The 21,682-nt window shown below is 48.5% G+C and overlaps 1 pseudogene; it reads left to right on the top strand.

The window, feature by feature from the left end:
• Positions 1-7,137: 7,137 nt before the first annotated feature.
• Positions 7,138-8,114, top strand: LOC138092289 (olfactory receptor 5AP2-like; annotated as a pseudogene).
• Positions 8,115-21,682: the final 13,568 nt, after the last annotated feature.

Below are 21,682 nucleotides of genomic sequence, written 5' to 3'. Positions count from 1 at the left end.
GTGAGGAACTCCGCCCATGGCAAAGGTCATGAGGAAGGAGGCTTGGCATACGCAAAGGCGTGATCAAGCCTCAGGAAACCCCCTGTTCCCGAGCATCTAACCCCAAAACCAGAGTCTGTTTTATGTGCTCACCTACACCTCTGACTTTACGGGGGGCTCTCCCCCATCACCGTTTCTCTCGGAGAAGGAGTAAACGTGCAGCTCCAAGGCAATAAAAATTCCTGGGCGTGACAAGAGTGTTTCAGCTTCCGGACTCCTCTGAAGGTTATCTAGCCCGCCTGTATAGGTTCGTCTGGCCACATGTGATTGTTTACAGCCTCCCAACCTGAGAGGCACGAGATGTTTTAGACTTACTAAAGGCAAATTATTTTGGGGAGTTAGAAATTATTAGTATAATGGGTTGGTTAGGAATTATATTGGTGAAGGGTTTTTTCATTTGTTGTGTCAATAATTGCTGCTAATTCCCTGCTCTGGGTGGGACAAGGATGTCTCAGGTCAAACCTCTCTGCTGACAGACTAGCTTGTGTGACAGGATTATCCATACTCCTGCCACTATGCACATGATTGTTTACTACCTCTTAACCATAAAGAGCACAGAGAGTTTTGGAGTATTTTGAGAGTCTTAATTAGCATAGGGCTTTTTCCTCTTGTTGAGTCAATGATTGCCGCCAGGCCTCCATATCCTTAGGCACTTGGGAATATATTAATCAATATATTTGGACTATAGAAAAGGAAATATGGTAGTTTTTGATGTTAGCAATACTAGGCTTTTCGAGTTAATGGATTTTCTCTTTTGTAATAGATCACTGTGCTTTGTTATAAATCACTGTGTCCTTGCCATGTAAAAATGTAACTTTATCACTATCTTAAGACTAAATAGATCTTAAGGGGAACATTGGTGAAAGGATTTTTCATTTGTTGGGCTGATGTTTGCTGCTAAATCTCCATGTTCCCTACACTTCTAATGAATATAACTAGCATATAGGATAAATAAGTATTAACCTTTAAGCATATAGGAGAAATAAGTATTAACCTTTAAGACTAATCATGTTAACCTTGGGTTAAATAAATTCCTTTCTTGATTGTAACTCACTACACCCTCACCTTATAGGAATGTAACTTTATTTGGAGGGTGGTGCCTGGTTTAAGAAAAAACACCCTTGGAAGAAATAAGTTTTTTGGTTATCAGAAAGAAAGGATCATAAAATGTCAGCAGGTCTCACTCATGGCCAGAAGATGATGTACCTTTTTTTAGACATTTATGTGAAGCACCTGATTTTGATAAAGGTCAGGACTGCTGACCCCTGCGTGACTCTGTATTCATCCCTATGTGTAACAAAAGGTATATAAGCAAACCCCAAAATAAAGAAATCAGATCAGTTTCTGGAAAGACTGATTCCCCCATGTCGCTTCTTTCTTGCTCCCGTTTTTCTGGCTGAATTCCCATCTGGAGCATGGATGCTATTCCACGTAATCCAAGTTATTCAGCCTCTTTTTCTCCACTTATCTTCCTACTGCACTATCCATTTCCAATCTCTCTATATCTGTGATTAAATATGTATTTTTCCAAAGACGCCGACTCCGTCCCCACCTTCGAATCACCCTGGATCCACCGGGGCTGGACCCCGGCAGTAAACGGAGTGAAAAGTATTGCAAGAAAGTTTTTTCTGTGGTGCTTCAGAGCTCTTTAAAATTAGTATTAACGCGCACTCCCATGTTTACGGAAGCATCTCCCAGAATAGCCATATGTGGGGACAACCTGAATGTCCGCCACCGGAGTGGATGCGGAACATGTGGTGTGTATACTCAACGGGGTGTTCTCCAGCCGTGAGAGAGGCCACCCTGCCATTTGCAGCAACACAGAGGGACTCTGAGAGCAGGAAGCTAAGGGGGAGAAGCTAGAGACACACAAGTACCACGTGATACCACTTGCGCGAAGAATCTAAAAAACGTCTGAACTCTTAAAAACAGAGGGAAATGGTGGTTGCCAGGCACTGGGAAGCGAGAGACAGGTCTGATGCTGTTAAGGGTACAAACTTGCAGCGAATAGTAACTCCTAGAGATCTAATGCAAAAACAGTGGAGGCAGACAGGATTTTTATAGTCATCAAACTTTAACAGACCCTGCGTGTGTTTGTCTCAGTCACTCAGCCATGTCCATCTGTTTGCGACACTGTGGACTGTAGCTCACCAGGCTCCCCTGTCCACAGGATTCTCCAGGCAAGAGCACTGGAGTGGGTTGACGTGCCCTTCCCCAGGGGACCTTTCTTACCCAGGAATAGAACCCAGGTCTCCTGCACTGGCAGGCAAACTCTTTACCATCTGAGCCACCAGGGAAGCCTAAGAGCCTAGATCTTCATTAATCCAGCCACTAAAAAGAAACAACAATTATATGACGATTAGAGGTGCTAATTATCACTACAATGGCAACCGTACATAAAAGTATCCAAGTAGCATGTTAAACACCTTAAACTGGCACAAGAAATATGATATGTCAAGTGGATCTCAATTTGAAAAATAAAGTTAGGATTCAAAGGTTCAAACGTATACAAAGCAGAGAGTATGATAAATTAATTCAGATTCACTTCTTATCTAACTTGAATAGTTAACAATTTTAGCATTTCTACCATCAGCTCTCCTCCCACTCAGATTTTAACTTTTAATATAACTTATTTTATAATTGTAATGTATTTTAATGTAACTTTTTAAGTTGCAAAAATAATACAGGCTTCCCTCCTAGCACAGTCGGTAATGAATCTGCCTACATGCAGGAGACCCAGGTACGATTCCTGGGCAGGGAAGATCCCCTGGAGAAGGAAATGGCAACCCACTCTAGTATTTTTGCCTGGGAAATCCCACGGACAGAGAAGCCCGGTGGTGTGCAAGAGTCGGACACGACTTAGAGACTAAACCACACCACATACACCCTTTAGCCTCACCCGTTCCTTATTTTTGCCCCATTTATATCACAGGATAAACACATAAAGTATTCATGCGTGCGTGCGTGCACAGTCGCGTCCAGCTCTTTGCGTCCTCGGGACTGCAGCCTGCCAGGCTTCTCTGTCATGGGATTTTCCGGGTAAGAGTACTGGAGTTGGTTGCCATTTCCTACTCCACATAAACTATTAATGTATAGAACATTCAGAACTATTATCAATAGACACTTCAGTGAGCAGTTCCTAGGAAGGCCCATAGAGTTATCAAAACTGGGACACCTTGCAATGATATAGTTTTGTCTCTAATCCACAGTTCATATTTAGACTTGTCAATTCTCTCCAAAATATATTCTTTATTTTTCCCTATGCATCCACCTGATAATCTTAAAGAAAATTCCAAAATCCCCAAGTGTATCTTTTCCTGGACTTTATTTTAATGACCATTTGTTGTTCAGTTACTCAGTTGCGTCCGACTCTTTGAAACCCCACGGACGCGAGGCCTCCCTGTCCTTCACCGTCTCCCAGAGTTTACCCAAACCCATGTCCACTGAGTCAGTGAAGCCATCCAGCCATCTCCTCCTCTTTAATGACCATATGTGACCATTTCTCGATGTTCTTGCCTAGACTTTGCTGGTACCCTAGCTCCTGGTCTTCCCACTGGGTAATCCAGGCCTAACTCAGTAGAATGGAACCATCCCATCTCAGCTGAGAGCCGCTGGGTCATGTTCTCTTCAGCTCAAACACTCAGGATTCCAGAACCTCCACCACCCCCACTCCAGGAGCCTCAGCTGAGCCATCAAGGGACAGGCTCGGGGGAGCAGTGTCAGCTGACAAACAGAGAGGAGGCCCTCTCCCCACCACCCACAAAGCAGAGCCAGAGAGAGGGAAAGAGGGGGAAGCCACACCTGGGAGATGATCCGAGTGCATTTTTGCTCCTGGCTAACCATCCCCTTGGCTCCTTTTTTGCCCACTGGCATTTCCTCTGCTTAAATGTTAGCTTCACTTCTGAAAATATAATTTTTTGAATTGCTAATATAGATAAACTACCCATTCTGTTAACAAGGCTCCCAGTACCTCCTTGGATGAGTCCCTGGTGGCTGATGCCAGGACAGCTTCCCAGAGAGGGTCAGGCCCCAGGATGCCTGCCCCAGGGCGCCCACCCCCTCAGGGCTCCAGCGCGGCTGGGACACAGGAACAGCAAGGCAAGGGGCTCAGCCCGGCCTGACCCGCCCTAGACTCACTCTCGTGGAGCTCAGCGTCACCGACTCGTCCTCCAGGGTTGGAGCCCAGGGCAGGTCCTCCGTGTCCAGCCAAGGTTCCCTGGGCCCTTTAGTAGAATAGCTGGGAAAACTGGCCTCCAGATTCCAGCAAGCCCCCACGGGGGAAGACAACGTCCCTTCACCCACAATTCAGAGTCGAGGGAGGACGCGGGACGGCTCCCTCCTCTCTTTCTGAGCCTCCCTGCGGCCAAGGTGGAACCACAAGCGCCAGCTCCTCAAGGAGACCCTAACTTCCTCTGCCTCAGGACCAAAGCACGTGACCAGACTCTGCAGGGGATCGTCCCTTCTGCCCTGAGACTGACCCTCCCGGGATCCCAGGAGACGAGCTGGACCCGGTGTGTGTCAGGGCCTCCCGGAGCTCTGAGCCTCCACTGCACCTGGGGTCATGAGAGGGCAGAGCCAGCCTGATACACTGGCGGGACCGGGGACGGCCTCAGCTTCAGTCCTGAGGGCCGCTCTCTGTTCCCCTGAGCCGGGAGCCCTGCCATCAGCTGAGTCCAGAAACAGCTCTAGAGAGAACCCCAAGGACACGGGCTGGAGTGGAAGTGAGTCTTGGAATCCCCCGCGTGCCTGGTGGGGAGGATCCTGAGTTCTCACTGGAGCTGTGCCAGGTGGGAGCACCGCCCACTGAGGTGGGTGATTGTCCGTCGGAAGTCCTACTGAGTACCCCACCAGAGCTGGTTCAGAGAGCTGAGGTCCCCTGTTCTCCTCTCCTTCCTCTCCCCCAAATCTGGACACACCCCACCCCCTACTCTGCCAGCCTGTGGGCATCTCCTGAGACCCCGCTGCATTCAGGGGTCCCAGCCACTACATGTTCCTAATCTAACCTGGGGCATGAACGCTGACGTGCCTTGCGGGTCTACCCTGTCTCCAGAAGCGCGCTACGTGCATGGACACGCGTTCCCTCCCGATCTCACAGAATCTGAGGAAAGCGAGCAGAGTGAGGCTCTAAGAGCTGGAGTCGCTCTGCCAAGTCTCCTGACTCTTCCCTGCGCTTTTCGCCCAGTGGAAACGTTCTGTTCACCGAGGAGGCCAGTTCCCGCTCCAGGCTGTCACACACCCTTCTCTGCGCCGTCGAGCTGCCCCGTCGCCATTGTTCAGGCCCCAGCCCCCCTCCCTTTCTGAGCCCTCACCGCTCACTGCAACGCCTCCTACCGCAGAGTGGGCACCGCGCAATCTCATCCCCGTGTCCCAGGGGCGAGTCTGTGTCTCAACAATATTTCAAGGTCCTAAACAACCAAAGCCATGCTTTACGCTATTTTGACAATTGTTGTTTAAATACTTTTGAACAACTGCAATTGTTTGAATATTTTTTGCATAACAGAGACTATTCAAGAATGCTCTTTGCTGGATACAAAACATAAAATAGCCTCTGCTTGAGAAGTTCTATAGAGAAACAAAACGACGCGGTTGGGGGTGGGTGGGGAAGGAAGACAGAAAGGCTGACCAAGCCCTGTCAAGCGATTCTAAATGCGTCTGTGTGAGTCAGACTCAACCTCCAGCTTAGAGCAGCAGACACGGGGATTCCAGCTCGGGGAGGGGAGGCCCCTGGCAGGGCTGAGGCAGGACTTCGCAGGCGTCATGGAGGACATCCGGAGGCTCCTCACTAGCTGGAGCCGCGGGTCCATCTGCAAGGCTGTCAGTCAAGGCCGTGGTCAGTGAGGATTATCATAGATGGGCCTCTGAAGGACTCACGTGCTCCTCTGGGAGTCGGGCGGGAGGAGCAGGTGAGGAGGGAACCTAGTCTGTCTGGACAGGGAGGATGGTAAGAGAGAGCGGGCAGGAGAGGAAGACCAGAGCCCTCACTTCCTGGGAAGCAGGATGGAGGCGCTCAGCCTAAACCCAGAGCTGAATGACTCTGTGAGTGTGTGTGCTTGTGTGTGAATGTGTGTGTGTGAGTGTCAGTGTGTGTGTATGTGTGTGTGTAAGTGTGTGTGTGGGTGTGTGAGTGGATGTGTGTGTGAATGTGTGTGTGTGATGTGTGTCTGTGTGTGTATGAGTGTGTGAGTGTAAGACTGTGTGTGTATGAGTGTGTGTGTCTGAGTGTGAGTGTGTGTGTGTGATGTATGTGTGAGTGTGTGTGTGTGTGTAATCTAGCTGTCATCCTATGAGAGAAAAACATCAACATTCATTGTGGACCGGAGACTCATGGACATTTTCATTTCGGCAAAATTAAGCCCTAAACCAAGAAAGTTACAAAAGGAAGAGTGAATATGGGCATCACACTGGCCACCCAGGTGGGGAAACAGGAGTCCAGGGCGGGAAGCTGGTTTCACAGGCCATATTCCAAGGCTGACATAGGAGCGGGCTCTGCCACACCACCAGGACCCTGGCTTTCAGCGCTGCATCCTGTGACCTGGGTTTAGAGATACGGGCACGAGAGAGTGGGGAAGGGACCTCACAGTTACTGATTATTCACCCTGTTCCGGATATTCAGAGGTTTCTACAATTTGGCTTTTTCACCTAGGGCACAGAGAACTCTAAACAGATATATGTTCTCTATTTCATAGGTGAGAAAAATAAGGCTCATGGATAAAGCTTATCCAAGGAGACACAATCAGTGTCTCAACCGCTGATACAAACAGTGCCATCGTCAGAATTAAGATTCAGGTCTGTCTGGTTTCACAGCCCATGTCCTGTCCACTGTGGCAAGATACTTCCCGTTTACTTTTTAAATATTTATTTGTCTGACGGTGCCAGGTCTTCGTTGCCACATGTGGGATCTAGTTCCGTGACCAGGATTCGAACCCAGGCCCCCTGCACTGGGAGCGCTGTGTCTTAGCCACTGGACCACCACGAAGGCCCCACTACTTCCTTCCGAAGAAGACTTAGACCTGCCTGGTGTTCTCCTGTATCGTACCTTGCACGGGCAGGCACGCTCAGTAACACTGTCTGAGTGATGGTCGGTTGCCACTTCTGCAGATGACGCCTGGAGAACTAGCCCTTGCCGCTGGAAACTACACCCCCCTCACCCAGTTCATCCTGCTGGGATTCTCCAATGATCCAGACCTCCAGAAGCTTCTCTTTGGAGGCTTCCTGCTCATCTATGTCATGACCGTGGTGGGCAACCTGGGGATGATGGTGCTCATCCTCATGGACTCCCGCCTCCACAGGCCCATGTACCTCTTTCTCAGCGTCCTCTCTTTCCTTGATATCTGCTACTCCTCTGTGGTCACACCCCGGCTGCTGGGCGACTTTCTGGCCTCGGGCAGGTCCGTCTCCTTCAAGGGCTGCGTGGTCCAGACGGCCTTCTCTGTGATGCCCGCCACGGCTGAGAGCTTCCTGCTGGCTTCCATGGCCTGCGACCGCTGCACGGCCATCTGCCGACCTCTCCACTGGGCTCCGTCATGACCAGGGCCCCTGTCTCCAGCTGGTGGCTGCTTCCTCGCTTTCGGTGGCACTAATTCTGCTATTGAGACTGGGAATGTCTTTGCCCTGCCTTTCTGTGGGCCCAACCAGGTACCGCACTACTTCTGTGACATCCAACCCCTTCTCCGTCGGGCCTGTGCCAGCACAGCCACGGCAGGTATGACCCTCTATACCTTCTCTGCCCTGGCTACCTATCTACCTGCTGCCCTCATCCTCACCTCCCACGGCCTGGTCTTGGTGAACATTGGGAGGATGCGCTGGGCAGCTGGGAAGGAGAAGGCCCTCTCCACGTGTGCCTCCCCCTTCCTGGCCACTGCCATCTCCTACAGCACCGTGATTTCACCTACGTCCAGCCTCGTGGATCCGCCGATGACACCAGTGGCCGGGTGGTGTCTGTCTGCTGCACCATCATAACGCCCACGCTCAGCCCCGCCATCTAGAGCCTCCGCAACAAGGAGGTGAAGGAGGCCCTGCAGAGGAAGCCCCTGCTAAACCCTGCGAGGTTGTTGGTTGGCAAGAGGAAGGCGTAGCGTCTTCCAAATCAGACTGTGAACTGTCCTAGCCAGGAGCAGCCTGGTTTGGAAGGAAGGGGAGGAAGTAAGAAAGAAACAGCAATATCATAGTTTGTGATGGTCTTATTTTCCAATGAAGGATATTCATTCTGTAAAAACAAACTCATACAGTTGGTGAGAGAGTGAGTATTCAAAATCAGAGCTTCCACACAAAAATCAGAGCTATTTCAACTACCCCACAGCCACACGCCATTTATTAGCAGCTCATCATAACTCTCAGGAAACATTACACCAGGGGTAACACAATTATTCCGGTTTTCCCACTGACTTAGTGACATGGGGGTAGGCTACAGGGGCTGTTCTTTCTTCCTGTTCCAAAGAGAAAGATGGCCTGGATAGAAGGGTCCTTATTTCTCACTGCGGCTATGTTTTGATGAGCTGTCCTGTTAAATAAAACCTCAGATCAAAACAGAACTTTCCCCATACATCTGTTTTTCTAGACAGACATTTGTACATCTTATAATTCTCCAGAGTGTATGTGTGTGTTTGTGTATGTGTGTGTGAGAGAGAGAGAGAGACATTTAGGCAGCTACAGCATTGTCTAAGATACAGTGCTTTAGGAGGCTGATCCAAAAAAATTCTACTTTAGGAATTCCCTGGCTGTCCAGCTGTTAGCACTGGGTGCTTCCACCACAGAGGGCATGCCTTCCAACCCTAGTGAATTAAGATCCTGCAAGCTGCTCAAGGCAACGCCCCCCAAAAAAACTGTCTATCTGGCCTGAATACTTTTAACTACACGTGTAATACAGTGAATATATATGTTTTAGAGAATCATACAAATGAAAAAGCTGAATTTGACCTAATTCAGGGTTCAGTGCTGGACTAGAAGGCCTGCTCCTAAGCTAACATAAACTCTTCATCTGCACTGAGTCAGATTCACCCTGATAATCAGAATCATTTAAAAGCCTTTTTTCAGATCTATCTTAGGGCTGTTATTCTAAATTTGAAAGTCTTACTATACAAATAGGTTTATCATTTTTTTAAAACAAAAAAAACATTAGCAGAAATGTAAATGTTTAAAGAAGGAATACTGTTTAAAGAATCACTCCCTGCATGGGTTATGATAGAATCCCTAAATATAATAGAGTGCTTTAAATTCCCTGGCCTGAGGTCAGATCATGGCACTTCAACCCACATGCCATTCACCTGAAACCCAATCACATGGCTTCAACATAACTGTGATGGAGACTGAGGAATATAGCCTTCTTTTTAATCCAGACATAGAAAAACTAAATGATATTTCATAGATATAGCTTTGCCTCTCACTGGCCAGTTGGGCAGTTGATTACACCATCATCTGTTTGAAGTCCTAAAACATCACCAGATTAAAGCTGAAATAAACTGCTGGTTAACTCATGCTTCTGCATAATTGAGGCGGACCGTTTCTTTGGGTGGAAACATCTAAGCGCCCTTTGCCTGCGCTGAGCTACTTCTGTTGAATGTTTTTTTGAATCACAGACTAAGTTCATGGTGCCCTACAAGCAGTAAAATTGCTAGTTGACAGCCGCCTGAGGTTGGAGGTCGCAGTTCCCTTGAATTCTAAAACTAAATAATGGGGCTTCCCTGGTAGCCCGTGGTTAAGACTCCGCCTTGCAACGCAAGGGACACGGTTCGCTCCCTGGTCTGGGAAGACCCCCACATGTGCGTGCGCGCTCAGGCTCCTCACTCGCGTCCAGCTCTTTGTGACCCTAGGGACCACAGCCCAGCAGGCCACTCTATCCATGGGATTTTCCAGGCAAGAATACTGGAGTGGATTACCACGCCCTCCTCCAGGGGATCTTCCCAATCCAGGGATCAAACCTGCGTCTCGTCAGTCTCTTGCCTTGGCGGGGGTAGGGGGGGCGGTTCTTTACCACGAGCAGCACCTGGGAAGCCCTGCAGGCTGGGGAGCACCCCAGCCCGTGGGCTGCACCACTGAGCCCGCATCCTGGGGCCAGTGAGCCTCAACGACCGAAGCCCACTCCCCTAGAGCCGGTGCTTCAGTAACAAGACAAGGCAGCTCAATGAGCAGATAAGCATTGAAGGAAGAAAAGCGCCCGCTCAGAGCAACTAGAGAAAGCCCACGTCAGCAACAAAGACCCACCACAGCCAATAATAACAATAAAATTAATTAATTAAAAAAACTCTCTAAAAATTCTCTAAAAAAATCTTTTTAATAAAACTCATAAGGCACAATCTGGTAGTATTTACTAAGAGGGACCTTATCTAAGTTTTAACCCTGTAACATATCACCCAAGAGTGGGTACACGCAAACACCTATATTCGTCAACGGAGAATGAGAAATCACAAAAAGGAAAACGTTTTGAAAACACAAAAGTCAGAAAACAAAAAGTGCAAGATAAACGTGTATATGATACGTCTCTACTCAACTATACCAATGCGGAACATATATCCATACTTTTAATCTGAAGAGTGGCAAATCAGTGTCCTGCCCCATTCCCCGTCCTATCCTCAACATCTAGGACAATGCCTGATTGATTATAGCCACTTGTTAAAATATGCTCCATCAATGGATGGGCCTCTACCAGCTTGCTCCTCTTGGACCTGAGGCACGGTCATCCCCTGAAGGCTTTTGAGAAACGGAGAATTTGGGACCCCACCCAGACCTACCCAATCAGAATCTGCATTTTGACAAGACTCCCAGGTGACTGGGGCACACGTTAAATTCTGAGAAGCGCCGATACACATGCCACAATCGAGCTCTAAACTCGAGAATAAACAAGGCATGCAGCTCTCCTCCGAGGGCTCACGGTTTACCCGGGAGCACAGTCCCAGCAGAGACAAAGCGGGACAAAATCAAGAAATGACAGGACCATGTCCTCTTCCTGAACCCCTTCACCACCATCTGTGACCTACATCAGTGCAGTTCAGTCGCTCAGCCAAGTCCGACTCTTTGCGACCCCATGGACTGCAGCACGCCAGGCTTCCCTGTCCTTCACCAGCTCCCGGAGTTCACTCAAACCCATGTCCATCGAGTCGGTGATGTCATCCAACCATCTCACCCTCTGTCGTCCCCTTCTCCTCCTGCCCTCAATCTTTCCCAGAATCAAGGTCTCTTCCAATGAGTCAGCTCTTCGAAACAGGTGGCCAAAGTATTGGAGTTTCAGCTTCAGCATCAGTCCTTCCAATGAACACCCAGGACTAATCTCCTTTAGAATGGACTGGTTGGATCTCCTTGCAGTCCAAGGGACTCTCAAGAGTCTTCTCCAACACCACAGTTCAAAAGCATCAATTCTTCGGTGCTCAGCTTTCTTTATAGTCCAACTCTCACATCCATATGTGACTATTGGAAAAACCATAGCTTTCACTAGACGGACCTTTGTTGGCAAAGTAAGGTCTCTGCTTTTTAATATGCTGTCTAGGTTGGTCACAACTTTCCTTCCAAGGAGTATGTCTTTTAATTTCATGGCTGCAGTGACCCTCTGCAGTGATTTTGGAGCCCCCAAAAATAAAGCCAGCCACTGTTTCCCCATCTATTTCCCATGAAGTGATGGGACCAGATGCCATGATCTTAGTTTTCTGAATGTTGAGCTTTAAGCCAACTTTTTCACTCTTCTCTTTCACTTTCATCAAGATGTAAGTGAAACCTACATCAGTGGTCCCCAATCTTTTTCTCCCCAGGAACCGACTTCATAGAGGATAATTTTTCCACAAACTGGGGTGGCAGGATTATTGCAGGATGGTTCAAGTGCATTGTATTTGTTGTGCACTTTATTTCTACTGGGGCTTCCCTGATGGCTCAGTGGGTAAAGAACCCGCCTGCAATGCAGGAGACCCCGGTTCGATTCCTCGGTTGGGAAGATCCGCTGGATAAGGGATAGGCTACCCACTCCAGTATTCTCGGGTTTCCCTGGTGGCTCAGCTGGTAAAGAATCCACCTGTAATGCGGGAGACCTGGCTTCAATCCCTGGGTTTGGAAGATCCCCTGGAGAAGGGAAAGGCTACCCACTCCAGTATTCTGGCCTGGAGAATTCCATGGACTGTATAGTCTGTGGGGTCACAAAGAGTCAGACACGACTGACGAGTTGCACTCATTTCTATTATCATTATATTAGCTTTACCTCAGACCATCAGGCATTAGATCCTGAGGTGGGGGACCCCTGATCTACCTTAAAATGAGCGTGAAGAGGAGATTCAGTGTGAACAAGGGCATCGTGTTGCCTGAGGGTGGGTGGATAGGACGGCAATGTCACTACCATTGTCTTAACCTTGGGGGGAAGAGTTGCCATCCTGGGTTAACACTGTGTATGACTGTGGCTTCCCTTCCCTTCCACTTCCTCCTGGTAAGTGGACAGTCGCAACTCGGGGCCACCTTTCTGAGGCCCCCTTCATACAGACACCACCATGTGAGCAGGTCTCACCGAAGGAACGTGGCTGGAGGAGACATGCCATGCCAAGGATGGAATTTCAAGAAGTCGGGGGGTGTTAGGACTTCTTGATTCTCTTTCCTCTGCTGACAGGTGGAACGGGGAACTTCTAAAGGGCATCGCAGAGACACAGGGAAGGAACCTGGTTTCCTAAGTCGGTGGAGAAATGCTGCCTTGTAACTGGCAACAAAAAATGAACTCATATTGTTAAGTCACTGAAATTTAGGGGTTGTTAATTAAAGCTGTTAGAGTTTCCTTAGCTAAAACAAGCAACTTCTGGATATTTGGGACTTTTCACGAGCTGGGAGACTCCTCTCCTTACACCCAGATAGGCTTTCTGGGTGCTTCCATCATCTCTGTATTGATTCCAGCTTCCTACACCCAGGAAGAATACCGGTCAAAGTGAAACCTCAAGTAAGCTAGGTCAATGTCATTTTGACGGCGGCAGATCTTTCCCTAGAAAGTACTTTATGTTGTGAGCCGAATGTTGCTGTCCTCCTCTTACTGCTGGAGAAAAGAGGACCTAAGTTAGACAGCTGTTCCAACGTCTCACAGCCTGAGAAGACATGCAGGAGCTGGCTGGCCGATGAACATCCAAAAACCTTCCCTAGCAATGAGGGAGAGAAAAATTAAAGTCCCAAGATACAACTCTATACCCTCCAAAGTAGTGACATTAAAGAGCGGACAATCCCAGTGTCGGGTGGCTCTGTGTGAGCTGGACTGGCCACTGCTGGGAATCGTTGCAGCTGTTTGGCCACTGAGTTGTGTGGAGTCTCTGTGACCCCAGGGACAGCGGCACGCCAGGCCCCGCTGTTGTCCACCGTCTCCACAGTCTGCTCTGACTCGCATCCACGGACTCGGTGATGCCATCCAAGCATCTCACCCTCTGCCGCTCCCTTCTCCCCCTGCCCTCAGTCTTTCCCAGCATCAGCGTCTTTTCCAGTGAGCTGGCTTTTTGCATGAGGAGGCCCAAGTATTGGAGCTTCAGCATCAGTCCTTCCAACGAATATTCAGGGTTGATTTCCTTTAGGATGGACTGGTCTGAGCTCCTTGCTGTCCAAGGAAAATCGACCAGTGTTTCCGTGTCCACGGAAGCAGGTCACCATCCATGTGCGAGTGAGAACTCTGGCAGCCGGGCGTTCCCTCATTACAGAGGTGGAGACAGGCACACGGGCAGCTGAGAAGGGGATCACCACATAGCTACCGTTGGTGGTGACACCTAAAACCACTGCCAGAACCGGGATCGAACCAGGGATCTTTGGATCTTCGGTCTAACACTCTCCCAGCTGAGCTATTTTGGCTACTCCTTCTTCTGAGGATAACTGGCAACAAATTAAGAAGTTGAACATATACATACTCTAGGTTCCGCATGAGCAGAATTTCTATAAAACAGAAATTCTCGCACATTTGCATTACGAAACATGTACCTGAAATGCTTATAGCAGCGCTGCTTCCGTTGGCAAAAACGTCAAAGCAGCACAAATATCTGTCAACAGTAGGCACGGATAAACAAACTGGAGCTTATTCATAACAGAAGCTAAACAGCAGCAAAAACAAATGAACTACAGGTTCATTTCTATTAAAATAACACACCATTCATTCCATATCATTCCGTATGAGTATCTCTAAATGAGTATCTCTAAAACATAAGGTTAAGTGAAATAAGAAAGTAACAGAAGAATGCATACAGTATTATTCCATTTATAGAGTTTGAAAACAGGAAATGACCCAGCAATTACTCCTGGTTATATGTATCCAAAAGAAATAAAAACACTAATTTGAAAAGATACGCACACCCCAGTGTTCACAGCAGCATTATTTACAGTTCCCAAGACATGGAAGCAATCCAGGTACCCATCAACAGATGAATGGATAAAGATGTGGTGTGTGTGTGTGTGTGTGTACAGATGAATGGATAAAGATGGTGTGTGTGTGTGTGTGTGTGTACAGTGGAATACTACTTGGTTGCTAAAAAATGAATGCATTTTTGCCATTTGTAGCAGTGTGGATGGACTCGGAGGGGATTATGCTAAGTGAAGTAAGTCAGACAAACACAAATACTGCATAATATTAAAAATACAGCAGGGCTTCCCCGGTGGCTCAGTGGTAAAGACTCTGCCGGCCAGTGTCGCAGACACGCGTTCCATCCCGGGGCCAGGAAGATCCCACCCGCCGCGGAGCAGCTAAAGCTGCACCCCGACTACTGACCCTGTGCTCTGCAGCCCGGAAGCCGCAACTACGGAACCCCCCGCCACAGGTTCCCGAGGCCCACGTGCCCAGGGCCCAGGCCTGGCAACAGGAGAAGCCGCCGCAATGAGAAGCCCTCCCACCAGAACCAGGGAGGAGCCCCACTCGCTGCAGCTAGAGAAAGCCCCCATGCAGCAAGGAAGACCCAGTGAAGCCAAAATATAAAATAAAAAAATAAAATTTAAAACACATTCTTAATAAAAATACAGCAAATAGTGACTGTTCCAGAAAAGGAGCAGGCTCACAGCGCTGGCGCTGGCGGTCAAGAGCCTGCCTGCCAACGCAGGAGAACCACCAGACGCGGGCTCGATCCTGGGCTGGGAAGATCCCCACGCGGAGGAAACGGCAACCACTCCAGTACTCTTGCCTGGAAAACCCCGTGGACAGAGAAGCCTGGCGGGCTGCAGTCCACGGAGGTCACAGAGTCACACACGGCCAAAGTGACTTAGCACAGCACAGTGGTGGCTTGCGGGGCTGGGGGAGGGCCAGGAGCACTGTAGCGGTGGCAGAGCGCGAGCGACAAGCGGAGGGCGCGGGCGCGGAAGGCGGAAGGCAGCGCTCGAGGACGCATGGACAAGGCGAGGGCTACAGCCACCCTTTGTAACAACACGAAATGGAACATAACCCTTTAAAATTGCATTTAAAAATCATCAGGCTTAAGACAATTTTAAAAGAAAAGTAAAACTAAACAACTGTCATATTTAGAAATGTATTCACAGATGGTAAAGCTATTTAAAATAAAGCAAGAAGCGGTTACACAAAATTTGCGGTTTCTCTTGTTGCGGAGAAAAGTGGGGTGAAATTAGCGAGAGGCTCACAGGAGCGTTCTCAGAGCAGGATGCCCGGTGTGTAATCTGTGGACCACCGCCATCTCTGCCACGAGGGAGCTGCTGAGAAACACAGAACCCCGGGATCCTCCCAAACCTACTGAATCAGCCTCTGCATTTTAACGTGATCTCCAGTTGACTCATAACCACATTAAAGATGCTGGTAACGTATTTTTAAGGCAGATAGTGTATGTGCGTGCCTGCTAAATCACTTCAGTCGTGTCTGACTCTTTGCGACCCTATGGACTGTAGCCCTCCAGGCTCCTCTGTCCATGGGATTCTCCAGGCAAGAGTACTGGAGTGGGTTGCCATGCCCTCCTCCAGGGGATCTCCCTAACCCAGGGATCGAACCCATGTCTCCTGCATCTCCTGCCTCTCCTGCATTAGCAGGCAGATTCTTTACCGCTGAGCCGCCTGGGAAGCCCCAAATAGGGCATACATAGGTGTTTAACAATGTTCTTCCAATGGGGTTGATTTCATACACTTTTGCAAGTGTATTTTACAATTGAGAACATTTTTAAATGCATAGTTCAAATAGTCTTAAAATATTTTTCAGACTAAGCATAAAAACAAAGACCATATATATATATATAAGGGAAGACCATAAAGATGATGAAGAACTGAAACCAAACCCAGATAGTTACACTCAAAATCCAATGCTATCTCCACCCTTCTATGCCTTTGCCCCAAGGCATTAAATGAACACACTCCCAGGAATTGATCCTTTTCCAATTCTTCCTGCTACTGCAAGGGCCAAACGGCACAGGGAAAATGGGAGACTAACGGACGCCTTGGTGATTGGATCATTCTCTCTTAGATACGCTGGGGTGAGCTAGGAAAGTTGTTTGCCTATTCAGGTAACCCCTGCCCCTCTTGGAAATATTTTCCTGAAAAACGTTTCAGAAAGTGGGATCCAAGAAATTTAAACTTCGTAATTAAATGCTTTATGTTTAGAAGGAAAGGAAAGAGAGAAGCATTACAATTCAGAATCAAAAAAAACTGTGAAGTCTCAAATATGATACAAACACTTAATTTGATTTTGCACCTGAGTGAAACAGCAAATAATATGTACAATCTGATACCAGACAGTCTGGGATTGATCATAGTTCTGCCACTTTCTATCTGTATGATCTTAGGGGTTTGTGCCTCAGTTTTTTTTTTTCAACTATAAAATGAGAATAAAAATAGTAACTAATATTAGTATTGAGGAACTAAAACGCACTTCATACATGTAAAACCCTTAAGAGACTGCTTGGCACAGATAACTGTTCAACAAATAGTAGCTACTATCATCGAAGAATTGATGCTCTTGAACTGTGGTGTTGGAGAAGACTCTTGAGAGTCCCTTGGACTGCAAGGAGATCCAACCAGTCCACCCTAAAGGAGATCAGCCCTGGGTGTTCATTGGAAGGACTGATGCTGAAGCTGAAACTCCAATACTCTGGCCACCTTATGTGGAGAGTTGACTCATTGGAAAAGACTCTGCTGCTGGGAGGGATTGGGGGCAGGAGGAGAAGGGGACAACAGAGGATGAGATGGCTGGATGGCATCAATGGACGTGAGTCTGAGTGAACTCCGGAGTTGGTGATGGACAGGGAGGCCTGGCGTGCTGCAGTCCATGGGGTCGCAAAGAGTCGGACACGACTGAGTGACTGAACTGAACTGAACTGATCATCAGTATTATTTATGAATTCACAACTGTATTAAAATGTAGAAATAAAGACTTGCTAAGAAAAACTGTCCAAAACTTGTAAATGGGGAAAAGTGCATGTCTTTTCAATGTCATTCTGAGACATTGCCTAACAAGACCTCCTGAAGATTAATTTAGGAAAATAAATCTACTTTCATTCACTGTTTACTATTTATTAAAAGTTCCAGATTCAGTGAAGTTACAATAGATACTAACTTATAGATTTTTGCCCCACAGAAATGCAAGTAATACCTGTGTTGCAGAAAAAAATAACCCCAAAGTGCCTACGTCCTTATCCTCCAGCTTCAACAATGAACAATTTATAGCTTCACTACTATTACAACTTCTCCCACCCAGATTTTTTTTCACTCTTTCAATATAGTTTAATATTTTAGATTTATAATGCATTTTAACATAATTTTTAAACTTGCAAGAATAATACAAGAACATTGTGTCCTTTAGAGTTACCGTTCCTAATTTGTTCCACTTGTTTATAAATATAAAACACTTTAAATATTCATATATAATTTATTCGAAACCATTTATCACTAAACACTTTAATGAGCAGTTCCCAAGAACAGACAGTAGAGTTATCAAAATTGGGACATTTTAGAGTGATACAGTATTGTTATCCAATTCACAGTTCATGTTCAGATCCTGTCAATTATCTTCAAAATGTTTATATTTTTCACCGTGCACCCATCCAGATTATTTTAAAGAAAATCTCCGTGTCCTGCTACTTGATTTTAATGACCATATATATTTTTTATTTCATGTTGATGCCTAGACTTTGCTCCTGGTCTTTCCACTGGGTAATCAGGCCTGACTCAGAGCTCCGCTGCACCACCGCATCTCAGCTGAGAGCCGCTGGGTCATGTTCTCTTCAGCTCAAACACTCAGGATTCCAGAACCTCCACCCCCACTCCAGGAGCCTCAGCTGAGCCATCAAGGGACAGGCTCGGGGGAGCAGTGTCAGCTGACAAACAGAGAGGAGGCCGTCTCCCCACCACCCACAAGCAGAGTGAGAGAGAGGGAAAGAGGGGGAAGCCTCACCTGGGAGATGATCCGAGTGCATTTTCGCTCCTGGCTAACCATTCCCTTGGTTCCTCCTTACGCCCATTGGCATTTCCTCTGCTTAAATGTTAGCTGCACTTCTGAAAATACAGTTTTTTCAATTGCTAATGTAAATAAACCACCAATTCCGTTAACAAGGCTCCCAGTGCCTCCTTGGATGAGTCCCTGGTGGCTGATGCCAGGAGAGCTTCCCAGAGAGGGTCAAGCCCCAGGATGCCTGCCCCAGGGCGCCCACCCCCTCAGGGCTCCAGCGCGGCTGGGACACAGGAACAGCAAGGCAAGGGGCTCAGCCCGGCCTGACCTGCCCTAGACTCACTCTCGTGGAGCTCAGCGTCACCGACTCATCCTCCAGGGAGCCCAGGACAGGCCCTCCGTGTCCACCCAAGGTGCCCTGGGCCCTTTAGTAGAATAGCTGGGAAAACTGGCCTCCAGATTCCAGCAAGCCCCCACGGGGGAAGACAACGTCCCTTCACCCACAATTCAGAGTCGAGGGAGGACGCGGGACGGCTCCCTCCTCTCCTTCTGAGCCTCCCTGCGGCCAAGGTGGAACCACAAGCGCCAGCTCCTCAAGGAGACCCTAACTTCCTCTGCCTCAGGACCAAAGCACGTGACCAGACTCTGCAGGGGATCGTCCCTTCTGCCCTGAGACTGACCCTCCCGGGATCCCAGGAGACGAGCTGGACCCGGTGTGTGTCAGGGCCTCCCGGAGCTCTGAGCCTCCACTGCACCTGGGGTCATGAGAGGGCAGAGCCAGCCTGATAAACTGGCAGGACCGGGGACGGCCTCAGCTTCAGTCCTGAGGGCCGCTCTCTGTTCCCCTGAGCCGGGAGCCCTGCCATCAGCTGAGTCCAGAAACAGCTCTAGAGAGAACCCCAAGGACACGGGCTGGAGTGGAAGTGAGTCTTGCAATCCCCCGCATGCCTGGTGGGGAGGATCCTGAGTTCTCACTGGAGATATGCCAGGTGGGAGCACCTCCGCTGAGGTGGGTGATTGTCCGTCGGAAGTCCTACTGAGTCCCCCACCAGAGCTGGTTCAGACAGCTGAGGTCCCCTGTTCTCCTCTCCTTGCTCTCCCCCAAATCTGGACGCACCCCACCCCCTACTCTGCCAGCCTGTAGGCGTTTCCTGAGACCCTGCTGCATTCAGGGGTCCCAGCCATTACATGTTCATAATCTAACTTGGAGTGGCATGAACGTTAGTGAGTTACCTGTTTCCAGAACTGTGCTAAGTGTAGTGACCTGTGCTATCTTTCTACCTCATGGAAACTGAGGAAACTGAAGCTCAAACTGTCTTTGCCATGCGTTTTTTGCCCGGTAAACATTTACAGAGGAGATTAATTCCCACTTCCAGGCTGTTGCACACCCTCATCTCTTCCACAAAGCTCCACCTTCCTGATTTGTCAAGGTCCAGCCCCGTCCCTCCTCTTTCTGAAGCCCTCGCTGGTCACTACAAAGGTTCCTCCCAGGCTCCTTCACTCCTGAGTCACAGGAGTCATTTTGTCTTTCAACATTATTTCAAGATCCTAAATGGTCAAAGTCATGCTTTATGCTATTCTGAACAGTAATTGTTTAAATACTGCTGAACAACCTCAATTGTTCAAATATTCTTGCATAACTGTAACTGTTCAAATATTTGCTATTCTCTTGATACAAAACTTAGAACAGGCTCTGCTTTCAGAAGTTACAGTGTGATAGAGAAACAAACAACCCAGCAGGGGGGAAAGAAAGTCTTGGAAACACTGACCAAGCCCTGTCAAGCGATTCTAAATGCATCTGTGTGAGTCAGACTCAACCTCCAGCTTAGAGCAGCAGACACGGGGATTCCAGCTCGGGGAGGGGAGGCCCCTGGCAGGGCTGAGGCAGGACTTCGCAGGCGTCATGGAGGACATCCGGAGGCTCCTCACTAGCTGGAGCCTCGGGTCCATCTGCAAGGCTGTCAGTCAAGGCCATCGCCAGTGAGGATTATCAAAGATGGGCCTCTGAAGGACTCACGTGCTCCTCTGGGAGTCGGGCGGGAGGAGCAGGTGAGGAGGGAACCTAGTCTGTCTGGACAGGGAGGATGGTAAGAGAGAGCGGGCGGGAGAGGAGGACCAGAGCCCTCACTTCCTGGGAAGCAGGATGGAGGCGCTCCAAGCAGGACGTGAGGGTGTGTGTGTGAGGGTCTGCGAGAGTGTGAGTGAGTGTGCGTGTCCGTGTGTCAGTGTGTGTCAGTGTCAGTGTGTGTAAGAGTGTGTGTGTGGGTGTGAGTGTGTGTGAATGTATGAGTGTGAGTGTGTGTGAGTGTGTGTGTCTCTGTGCGTCAAGGGAATCTGGCTGTCGTCTTACGAGAGAAAAAGAAAACCATTAATACTCACTGTGGACCAGAGACTCTTCATTTGCGCAAAATTAAGCCCTTCAACCAAGGAAGTAGAAACGGAGGAGCGAACATGGAGAAGGCGGAGGGCGCCTGGGGAAGAAGCGGAAGTGCAGGGCCGGAAGCAGGCCCGGAAGCGTCGGGCTGGGCACGTGGCCGGGCTCCCCGCCGCCGGGACCGCCTTTCCGCGCTGCGGCCTGCGGCCTGCGTGTGTAGCTGCAGGCCCAGGAGAGCCGGGACGGGACCCCGCCTTTCCCGATGATTTGCTGCGCTCCAGACATTCAGAGCTTTCCCGTTCATTCAGTTCATCTAGGCCACAGAGCAGTCCCGAGTAGGTATATGATCTCTATTTCACAGGTAAGAGAAACAAGACTCAAAGACACAGCTTATCCAGGGAGACACAGCCCGCGAGAGGCGAGCTGAGATGAGGGCTCAGGTCTGTCTGCCTTCACAGCCCGTGTCCTGCCCACTAGAGCGTGACACCCCCACGCATCTTGCAGAAGAGGACTTACACGCGCTTGGCGTTCCTCCGCATCGTACTTTGCACAGGCAGACACACTCAGCAAAAATACCTGTTAAAAAATAAAAATAAAAACGACCAAATGTAAAGTGAGTGTATTACTTAAGTAGTCTAGGGACAGAAGACTTGTCTTTTCCCCTCAAAGGTAGTTATAATTCCCCTCATGAAACCAAACAGAAAATAAACATTAATTATTTGTAGAGCTAGTAATTACATTGAGGGAAGGAAGGAGGAACAGCAATATTATTCTTATCAACACAAATTTAGTTCTGCTATATAATTTACATGCAGGATCCAACTGAATCCTTATAAAAAAAACCTTGTGAAATAGGTTAGAATAAATCACCTGTTCTACAGTTAGGGAAACTGAGTCTCAGAATGGTTAAGTGAGCTGTTCAAACTTATGGAAGTAGTGAGTGTCTGAGTGATGATCGGTTGCCACCTCTGCAG

Source organism: Capricornis sumatraensis, chromosome 16 (assembly GCF_032405125.1).
Source record: "Capricornis sumatraensis isolate serow.1 chromosome 16, serow.2, whole genome shotgun sequence".
Classification (NCBI taxonomy): Eukaryota; Metazoa; Chordata; class Mammalia; order Artiodactyla; family Bovidae; genus Capricornis; species Capricornis sumatraensis.
This window is presented reverse-complemented; position numbering and strand designations above follow the sequence as displayed.